This window comes from Leptonychotes weddellii, chromosome 6 (genome assembly GCF_054177405.1).
Source record: "Leptonychotes weddellii isolate Sample4059 chromosome 6, ASM5417740v2, whole genome shotgun sequence".
In the NCBI taxonomy this organism is placed as follows: Eukaryota; Metazoa; Chordata; class Mammalia; order Carnivora; family Phocidae; genus Leptonychotes; species Leptonychotes weddellii.
Window position 1 is genome coordinate 101,070,821 of NC_138374.1, and position 11,071 is coordinate 101,081,891.

Here is an 11,071-nt window from a genome sequence, read left to right on the forward strand (position 1 = left end):
GTGAGCAATGTGTTTGGCCTCCTCCCCGCCTCCACACCCTCGCCTCTCCCCGCCTCCCACCTGCCAGGCATGTTGCAAAGCTGCCTTGACCAATGTCTACATAATGCTCCAAAGAAGAATGACCTGGTTGCCAAATGCCTGAGTCATCTGGTGCAGTCACCCTTTGGTCCTCTGGTGTGGCCTTCCCACTGGAGTGGGGGTCACACTCTGCAACAGTTCTTCACAAGGCCTCACCAACTAGGAGGCCCAGCAGGCTTCCTAGACCTGCCTTTTTACAAAGACAGGCAGTAGGAAGAGAAAGAAACTATTAGTGAGACCCTAATATATGAGGGACTGAAGCAGACACTCTCACATATATCACATTATCAAATGTCACAAACCTCGTGTGGCTTTATGATACCCATTTCCCAGCTGAGGCAACAGAAGCAGACAGGTCAAATGGTTTGACCCAAAGACAAGAGCTAGTTAGTAGCAGGAGCCAGGAGTGGAACCTGGTCATCTTTACCTGGGTTCCCTAAAAAGCAGAGCCTGAGGAGCGCCTGGCTGGCTCAGTCACTAGAGCGTGCGACTCTTGTTCTTGGGGTCAGGAGTTCGAGCCCCACATTGGGGGTAGAGTTTACTTAAAAAAAATTCTTTTTTAAAAAAGAAAATGGCAGAGCCTGAGACAGAGGCTTATATGTGAGTAGCACACCTGGGTATGTGACCCAGGAAGGCAGAAACAGGGAAGGAGAGGGAGCCTACACAGTGGGGAACAATGAAGCTGTCCATAAGGGTCGGCTGGTTGACCGGTCCTGTGGGGCCATCTGAGGATACTCTGAAACATCGCAGGATCAGGGGCGCCTGGGGGGCTCAGACGGTTAAGCGGCTGCCTTCAGCTCAGGTCCTGATCCCGGGTCCTGGGATCCAGGCCTGCGTCATCATCGTCAGGCTCCCTGCTCAGTGGGGAGCCTGCTTCTCCCTATCCCTCTGCTCCCCGGCTTCTGCCCTCTCTATCTCAAATAAATAAATAAAATCTTTAAAAAAAAAAAAAAGAAAGAGAAACATCACAAGATCATTCACGAGGAAGAAAGGGAGAAAGCATTGAGGCGCTGGTCACGGTTGCCCACGCCAGCCCCTCTGTATTGCTGACTTGCCCACACCAGCCCAGAGCTGGCCAGGGCAGCAGACACTGGAAGCAGAGTCCAGGCAGCAAAGACTTGATGTGGTGCCTACGGGCGGTGCTCTGGACACACGGCCCCACACCACCGCCCCACACCACGGCCCAGGTATAATGAGTAACTTATACACGGTCTCTGGGGCACTCGGGGGAAGGGCCAACATGTGGACCACAGCGCGTCACTTCCAACCATTCATTCAACAGATACTTTTTACAGGCCCCCTATGTGCTAGACACTGGGGGTTAGCAGTGAACAAGAAAGGCAAGATCCTTGCTCTTATGGGGCTTAAATTCTGAAGCGGGGGTGGGTGGGAGGAAATACAGTTATAGCCACTAAACAAACAAACCAGGGCCGACTGTGTATCAGGTACTGTGCTGAGCCCCGGGAAAGCCCGGAAGGCAAGCTCTTCTTGTCAGGGAGACCCAGGAGTGAAGTAGCACAACCAAATACGAATCCGGTAACTGCTGTGATTCGGGTACGCATACTCTCCTGCAGAACACAGAGAAGGGCCATTTTACTCCAGACTGGGGAGGGGAGGGCATCAGGAAAAGTGCTCTGGAAAAGATGAGACGCAGGCTCTTTTGAAGGCATCTCGGGAGTGGGGGAAGGCAAAGGTGCTCCAGGGAGAGGGTGAAGACAGGAATGAGAGTGCCCCACGCTCAGGAGAACTACGAATCCGTCAGTACGACTAGAGGGTGCCGTCTGCGCAGGGTGGTGTCAACAGATGAGGCAAGAAACGTACCACAAAGACTGAGTACCTAACACTGAAGCATTTGGATTTAATTCCAAAAGGGAAGGCAAGCCTCTATTTGTCCGCTAAGCCCGATTAGCTCTTGAAAGTCTCAGTCAATATCGAAGACAAAACCAAACCGTCAACACAGAGACAGGTGGAATGGCCTTGGGGTCTCAGAATGGCCGGTTGTGAGCTGCCTGGCTTACATGGCAACAGCTCAGCTCTCGACGCTGGATGAGGCACAGTGGCCTCATGCCTGACCATTCTGCCCAGTGCCCCAGCCTCGAAGTCAGTCCCTCTGAAGCTGCAGATGCCACCCTCTACCTGAGCTCTTTCCGCTTCCAGCTCAGCCCCGCCCCAGCCCCAGCCTCGCCTCTGGCAGGCAGAATTCCAGGGGTCTGTGACATTGAGGACCCTGAGTTTAAGTGAGGTGCCTCTGGCCCTCCTTTGGTTTCCATGAAATACTTACCAGGGCTTTCCAGCTGAACGCCACCAGTGACAGCTAAAACCAGAAAAGCAACCAGCATCTGGCCACATCCCTCACAGAGGCTCATCACATCCATCATCTGGGCAGGAGAAGAGCTTCCTGCAGCCCACAATGGCATCCCGCAATTCCCCTGCAGAACCCTTGTCAAACTGAGCCCCTGGCTTCCGTTCATTCTTCAAAGCAGAGAACCCTGCGATGATCTGAATGCAGACATGAGCAAAACTCCCAGCAGCAGCCTTCCTGTCCTCAAATTCAGAACAGAGAAAATGAAATCCCATTTCAGCACCCTCCCACCCAGAGATGCTCTGAGATGTCCCAGGCCTCAGCCTCAGCCTCCTTCAGCTCCCAGGGATGACGTGAAGACAGTAAAAAACGGCTCCAAATCCTAGCCCTGGTGTTTGGATTCTTCTCCCCTGATTTGTCCCTACCCCCAGCAAAATTCCCTGGTCCCTGATCCCCCTCCTTCAGGCCCCTGGTCTGCACTGGCTGGCCCTTTCCCGTGCCTGCCAGTCTACTCCTTACAGCAGATGGTGACCCACGGCTGCCTCATCCCCACACAGACAGCATTTGTCCCAACAGAAGCTGCAGGCTCGAAGGAGTCGTGCTTCTGGGCAATAGGGTGTCCCTCCCCTCCCCTCCCTGCAAGGCCCCTCAAGTCACACAGTCAGGTCCTTCCGGACCTACAAGACACGGTCCCCCTGGGGCACCTGGGTGGCTCAGTCGTTAAGCGTCTGCCTCTGGCTCAGGTCATGATCCCAGGGTCCTGGGATCGAGCCCCACATCAGGCTCCCTGCTCGGCAGAAGGCCTGCTTCTCCCTCTCCCTCTGCCCCTGCTTGTGTTCCCTCTCTCGTTCTCTCTCTCTCTGTCAAATAAAATCTTAAAAAAAAAAAAAAAAAAAAAAAGACACGGCCCCCCTGAGTGACATTCTGGGCACAAGATTCTCTGAGTGTCCACAGTTGTGGAAGAGGGAGGCTATTCCAGGACACACACAAACCCAACAAAGCAGAGGTTTCCATCCCCAAGGATGCCAAGAACTCTAATTAAACGGACTCCTGGGTTGCTCCCCTGAACAGAGAAGCAAATTAGAATCCTTGTGACCCTTCCCTTCCTCCATTCACCATCCTGCAGTGTGACCTCCACCCCACCCTGCCACTCTCCCTGGCTTCGGGGTTCCGAGAGTCCTACAGATACAGAGACTCTGCTGGGGGCCAGCACGGGGTGGGGGTTGCTGCTGAGCCCAGGCTGGGGAAGAAGTTCTTGGGACTTAGCAGACTCCCCCTGCCAAAGATGGGAAAGAAGGATGGGCCCGTGAGCTGATTCCAGGCTGCCTGGTGCTGGGATAGCATCATTCACAACAGCCCTGGCAAGCCCCCACCTGTTCCATCCCCAGGCTCCTGGTCGGAGCCAACCAAACAGATCTGTCTCTACAAGGCTGGGACCTCTAACTGACATGCCTCATCTTTTAAAAAGACCAAGAGAAATTAAACCTCCCAGGCTCTTCTTGGATCTCAGTGACAGATTTTTCTGATTCACCTCATTACCTCCTCCTACAGAGGCCCATTCATTTCCACCTCATCTTCCTCCCGGTTCTCATTCCTGTCCCCAGCCTAGCGTATCCTGACAGGTGGGCTCCATCCTCACTCTCAGCTTTCACCCTTACAGACGCTGCCCTGCTCCCCCAGCACTTCTCCCTGGATTAATAAGATTTCTCTTTTCTGCCCCTCTCCTGCAGACCAAAGCCCCAGAAATCTTTCAATCTAGCGTCTCAAGAAGAAACAAACCACCGGGCAATGTTGTAAGAGGATGCTGACCTGAGACGTAATGGGGGACAGGACCTCTCATTCTGGCCTGGAACTCTTCCTGCCTCGGTTTGCTTTGAGTGTTGGTGGTCTCCACAAAGATCTTAAACCCCACCATTCACATCTCTGAATCTCCCACAGCACCTAGCAGAGCACCAGTGTATTTATCCAAGTACATGCTTGATAAATAACGGATCAATAGAATCACTATAAAGCTTGAGTCATTTATTGAACACTGCCTAGATCATGAGTATATCCCAAAATTGCAAGCTCCCGGGGTTAGAAGGGACCGTGGGGTCATCAGTTCACCCCCCACCCCAGCACAGAAGCAGGTACGGCACGATTTCTGACTGATGGACCTCTAGCCTGGACTCCCTGACCATCTCCACGACCACGAATGCCTAAGGAAGCCCAGCCCCTGTCACAGTTGAGGTCTCTGGTTAGGAGAAGAGCCTTTCTACTATTTGCCAGAAATCTCCCCTCCCCACCGCTGCACCCCATCTCCCTCCACACAATGACCACAAGACTAGGGCTTGTTCTCTGGGAGAGGGTCAGTTCCCTGAGGCCCTAACTCAGTGCCCCAAGTAAGCACCCAGGGCAAATTGGCTTGCAGATTGGTTTGCTAATGGATGGTGGTAGCATATTCCCTCTAGAGAACCAGGTGAGTAAGATGGAAGGAAGAGAAGCCAAGCCCCACAGTTCTGCCCACACTTGTCCCAAGTCCACAGGGCCAGGTTCTCCACCCCTTCAAACCTTCTTCCACCAATGAGACAGCAACTTAAAATCCCAAAGAAACACAAAAGGATCCTAGTTCTTGGGCCCCCTTCCTGACCCTCACCCCCCATCTCGGGCCATCAGAGTGTTATTGAGAACCCTTTCCCGCCAGAAGGACGGCTCACAGAGAGAACAAGGATGAGCTTCCCTGGGCTGAGAAAAACGAACACCCACTCCCTCTGCCCCCTGCTCAGTGTTCAGGACACTGTTAACCGATCTAGAAGATGGGAAGACAAACAGCAGGTTAACTTTGGACTATGTTTCAGACAAGCTCTTCCAAAGCACAAATCAATGGTTTTTTTTCATTCTGAGGCTTTCAAAGAACAAGACAAGGCCTCTACAGCCAGAAACCTGGCTGGCGGTCTTCTAGGCATTTGGATATTAAGTGAATAGAGATACAAAGATACACTATGCAAATAACAATCACATGACAAACCTCTTTTGGTCTATCACCAAGCAGCTTATAGCTGATGTAAGACTCACAGGCCTCACATGGACCAAAGCACTTCCCGCCTGTGTTCCTGGGACCTACAATTTGGGCCAAGCCCAGGAAAAGGGGGGAGGAAACAGAGAGCAATACAGATGAGTACTTTTTCCCCCCCGAGGGGCTGAGTTTTAAAGTAAGGTGGTGAAAAGGACCAAGTAGGGGTAATAATAATGGTTGAGATGAGGTAGTGTTAAGGGGCAGATCTTTACAAACTACAAAGCCCTATTTAAGTATGAACTATTATAGACTACGAGAGCAGATTCACACTTAGAAGATCTTTGGGAAGTGTTACATTTTCCTTACCTGAGGCATAGTTCTACCCTGGGCCTTTTTATGGAAATACATTAATAAAATAAAAGCTGACTTTGTTGGACAGAAAAAAAAAAAACAAACAAAAGGAAATGGATACATTAAATATGTAAGTGCTTACAATCTGCAGCACACGTTGAACTCTACCCACCTCTCTTAAATAGGTCCATCAAAAACCTCGGACTGTCCCCTCCAGGCTAAGGCAGGCAGTCCCAGGGGGGTTCTCAGAGATGGCAGCATAACCTTGGCTCTGGGATGGCCTTGGACTTGGCTTTGCCTTGCTAAAAAGGAAAGAAGTTAAAACAATGCAAAGCCCTCCCACCGGATCCCACTTCTTCTGTTGGCCACTTCCTTCCTTCCCTCCTTTTTCCTTCCCTTCCTGCAGGAGCTGCTCTGCCCCACCTTCCTTCCTGGGGAGGAGGACCTGCCCTTTCCTCTCTAGGGCTGGTGCCAAAGGGATGAACAATGTGATGTTGAGGGGGGCAGGGGCAGGGGTGAAGGGAGTCCAGAGGTGGGAAGAGGCAGATGGTGCACGAACTAAAGAGTGACCAGGCGGGGATGGACTGAGAGACGATCAGTCCTCAAGTTGCATTTCAGGGGTCTCTGGCCAGTTCCCAGAAGTTTCCCTCACTTGGGCTTACAACCAAAGCGACTGCTAATGGCGGTAGCAATAGAACTCCCCAACTCCCAACTACAGCCCCACCCATGGGACCCAAACAATGTGATTTCGGGGTCGCAGAAAAAGGCGGTGTCAGCGAAATACAAAGGGGGCTCAACCGAGGTAGCCATTTGCAATCTCTCTTCTGCTGCGAGAAAAAAGGTGAAAAGGAAGCTGGGAAAGAGGCAAGAGGGTTTCTGGAAATCTTGAAAAGGCTGAGGCCAGAAAGTCGGTTCTGATAGGAAGGGGAGCGGACAAAAGGAAAGGTAATGCGAAGCTGAAAAATATGAGGAGACGGGGGCAGTCGCCCTTTTAACAAATGTATTAAGCTACCAAAGTTGATGACAGAGTGGGAGAGGGGCAAGGTCAAACGGAGTCGTTTTTTTAGGACAAAGCTTTGGAGCGAGGGCCAAATTGAAGGTGGCGAGCACAAAAGAGGCGGCTCTCCAGGAGGCCGTTGAGCGGGGTGGAACGAGTGAGAGATGAAGGCGAGAGTGGGAAGAAATCAAAGGGTCCATCGAGTGGGGGGGGGGGAGGCCGCTTTGTCTGGCGAGGGCGGCGGCGGGGGCAGCACGTGCAGCCGGCAGCGCCCCAGGCAGCCGGGCTCCCCGCCGACGAGCGCCGGGGAGGAGGCGCTACGCGCGGGGGCGGCCCGGGCCCCTCCGATTAGCCCGGCCTCTTGCCGGCGGGCCCCGCGCTACAGAAGGAGCGCATTGTTAGGTCCCCGGCCGCAGCAGATTGCCGCTGTCCTGCAATACCCTCGCACCCTGGCACGACGCCACTGGCACCGCCCGGGGTTGCAAATAGCTGCGCCGTTCCCATGGCGACGAGGCAGCGACTCCGCCCCCGCCCGCTCGCCCGCCCCGCCCCGCCCGCGGCGCAGCTCCGCCGGCCCCCGCCGCGGCGGCCTCCCCTCCACCTGAGCAACCCCCCGGTAACCCTGGCAACGGCGGCCGCGGCGCGCGGGAGGGGACCCCGAGCGCGGCCCGGCCCCGCCTCCGCCTCCGCCCTCCCCGCCCGCGGCGCGCGGCGCTCGGCCGCTGCCCCGGCTGGCACTCGCTCGGCGCCGCGGCAGCCGACGCAGGAAGCCTCCCCTCCGCTCGGCCGGCCCGGCCCGGAAAGGCGGGAGCAGGGGAGGAAGCTCCGCTGCGCCCGTGGAGGTAGCGGGAGCGCCCTGGCCGGTTGCACGGTCTCCCCGGAGCCTCCCCGGCCCCGCCTGACCTCCCGGCCCCTCGAAAACCTCCCCAGATCTCCCCGCCCGTCCTCCTGGGATGGAAGGAGACCTTGGCTGATGTTCCTCGGCACGCTCGGCCAGATGAAAGAGGGAGGCGGAAAATAAAGCCCTCTCTGGCCCGAGGGCCGGGATCGGAGAAACAGGGATGTGCGGGCCGAAGGGACACTGGCCTGGAGGGAAGGACCGGAGCGGGAATCGCCGTCGGGAGCCGGGGTCGTGCTTTCCAGGCAGCCCCCTCCCCAAGTGCACCGCATCTCGTGGGGAAAAAACAACACAAAAACTGCGCATTGCTCCATGTTGGGATGACCGCCCCCCCCACCCCACCCCCGCCCCGAGGATTTCGACTGTGCAGGACCCTGGCGCATTTTGTTTGTTGGTGTGGTGAGAAGGGAGCGTTGCAGATCCCCCAAAAGAGTGTCTCCAGCTTCCAGGGTGATTGGGGCCGAACTGAGACGTTCTGAGCGCCTAGAGAGCTGCGGGAGGAAAGGGGGCAGACCAGAAGAGTTTCCATTTATACTGTCCCTCTTAAGGGGTAGTCTATCCCTGGCTTACTTGGAATGTGAGCTCCTGCAGGGTAGAGCCCCTGGCACGTAGAAGGTTCTGAACTAAATTAATGTTTAGTGAATGGATATGGTTAAAACCAGATAATGCCTCCTCATTCCGTTGTTCTAAGTGGGCAGGGCATCTCAAGGAAACACTAAGAAAGTAGTCAGGGTCCCCTGAAATTTAGTCTCAAATCAAACGAACATGAATAAAATAATAACTTTGCATTTGTAAAGTCTCCTCCTCTAAGAATGTCACCTCATTCCATATATTCTACTTCAAACTCCGTAAAATTCCAGAACAAGAAAGAAAGATTCATATGAAACGAACAAGAGTCTGGACTATCTCTGGTCCTAGCAGAGGAGCTAAAGAGGTACTGTGTTCCTCCTAAGGGCCCAGTGTTTTCTTTGAAATGGGAGGGGGTTCCTTTGTATGGTGGAAAGAGTTTGGGGGTGAACAATCGGAGGACCTAAGCACCTATTAGACCTAAGTCTCCTCATCTGTGAAATGGTTGTTGTGAAGATGGGATGAGATAATGTAGGAGGTATTCTTCAGAAGCCATAGGATATGCCACACACATGCTTCAGTCACTGGGACATCTACAAACTGCTTCACATCCCGTAGCTGCAGTGCTTTCCCAAGATTTTGCTGGTTATTTCTCCAAATATCCTAGTAAGATATAGACTACCTCCGTCCAGTCTCCTCTGAATAGGGCAAGAAATTCAGTCAGAGAGAAACTCAGGTGTTTTTTTCAGGACCACTCCTGGATTCTTGACTTAATTTGGCAAACCCCAGAGGACTTCCTTTTTACTTCTTAGCCTAAAAGACAGCTTCAAATACTATATAAGGGTAGGAACCAAAACTCAAGCCCAGAAGAGCTGTCCCAATAAGAGACAGGGAATTATAAAAGAATAAATGTTGATACTGGACTAAAGAGACCATCTATCATCCAGAGAGCAAGACAGGGTGACCAGACTCAGGAGGGTGCCAGATCTGCAAGCTGGGGGACATGGAGGCAGGACTGAAGGGTTCTGTGTGCTCTTGAGTCTCCTCTCACATTACTACGGACTGAATTGTGTCCCCTATGGCATTTACCCCACGCAGACATTGAAGCCCTAACTCCCAATGTGACTATATCTGGAGAGAGGCTCTTTAGGAGAGGTAATTCAAGGTGAAGTGAGTTCATCAGGACTGTGGTCCTGGAAGAAAAGGAAATGAGAGATCTATCCCCACCACTGCCACGTGAGGACACAATGACAAAGCAGCCATCTGCAAGCCAGGAAGGGAGCCCTCACTAGAACCCAACCATCCTGGCACCCTGATCTCAGACTTCCATCCTCCAAAACTGTGAGAAAATAAATTTCTTTTGTTTAAGTGCCCCCCCCCCCTGGGGTCTGTGGTATTTTGTGATGGCAGCCTGAGCAGACTAAGACAAATATGTGTTCGCTTGGAGCCCAGCGCCCCTCCTACCACCTCCACCACCTGGCGTTTTGTTCAGCGCTTCCACACTTGTCTCATTTTTAATTCGTAACCGTGTGAGTTGGAATTGGCAGGATTTATTTTAAAACGGAGAAGCTAAAACTCAGAACGATGAAACGACTTGCTGAAAGTCATACAGAATGTGAAGGGCCCAACCCAGACTTGAGCCTCCCCAGCCAGCATCCGGTCGGCTCTGGCGAAGTACTTACCGCGTGCTAGGTTCTGATCTAGCTTATGGGAATAGAAAGATGAACTCGATTTTGAGGTGGGGAGGGCACAGTCCGGTCGGGAAAAGAAACATGTGAACCAGTAATTACAGCAAGGGGAAGGGTCTGCAAAGATTCTTTGCCCTGGCAGATATATGGGGAAAGTGGTCCAGGCAGAGGAATCTTGGCAAAACACCAGCTGTTGGGGGGGGCCCCCAAGTATTGCTGAGAGCAAAGTAGGGTGGAGGGAAGGAAGGGGCAGAGATGCCCCAGATGCCACTGGAGATACTGTTCTTCCTTCTACCTAAGGACTCTGATTGCCTCCCCCGGGCCCTGGCCAAAGGGGAGAACCGAACTGGAACAGAGATCAATGTGGAAGAGTCCTTAAGTACCTAATAACCCTAAAGAGAAGCAACGATTAACTCGTCAATTGGGTTCCTATTGACATCCTGTATCTTTGTGTGTTTGTTTGACCTTCAGTCTCCTAAGGGTTAGTTTATTGTAGCCCTAACCATTTGTAAATAAGTGATAATGCCCTTTAATTAGGAGAAGATATGAAGTGCATACCTATGGCTTTTCCTAGCAAGGTGTCAATGGATTTCACAGAATCACAGAGTCTTACTTAAACCAGTTCATGATCATTCCTCACAATGGAAATGCAGATAAGGACCCCTAGTTATTGGGGCGCCTGGGTGGCTCCCAGTCGTTAAGCGTCTGCCTTCAGCTCAGGTCATGATCTCAGGGTCCTGGGATTGAGCCCCACTTCGGGCTGCCCGCTCAGCGGGAAGCCTGCTCCTCCCTCTCCCACTCCCCCTGCTTGTGTTCCCTCTCTCGCTGTCTCGCTGTCAAAAAATAAATAAAATCTTAAAAAAAAAAAAAAAAAAAAGGAGCCCTAGTGATTGAAGAGACTATCATCTCTCCGTCCCCTTTTGGGAAATTCTCAGCACATATACGGCCAGATACAAGGGGTCACTTATCTTCTACTGGTTTCTTTAGGAGTACTAGTTGCATATTTGTGTTTATCACATCTTTAATCCACTCTGTCTTTCAGGGAATTATTAAATCACGGCACTCAAATGCCCTCCCTGGAGGAGGGACTGTCGGTGGGAGAAGAAATGAGCCCAGTAGGACTACTTGCACTTCAAGTCCCTGTCCCAGAAAGCCCGTAACCAGGCCTGCCCACCTCCCTGGGGTACTCATTCTG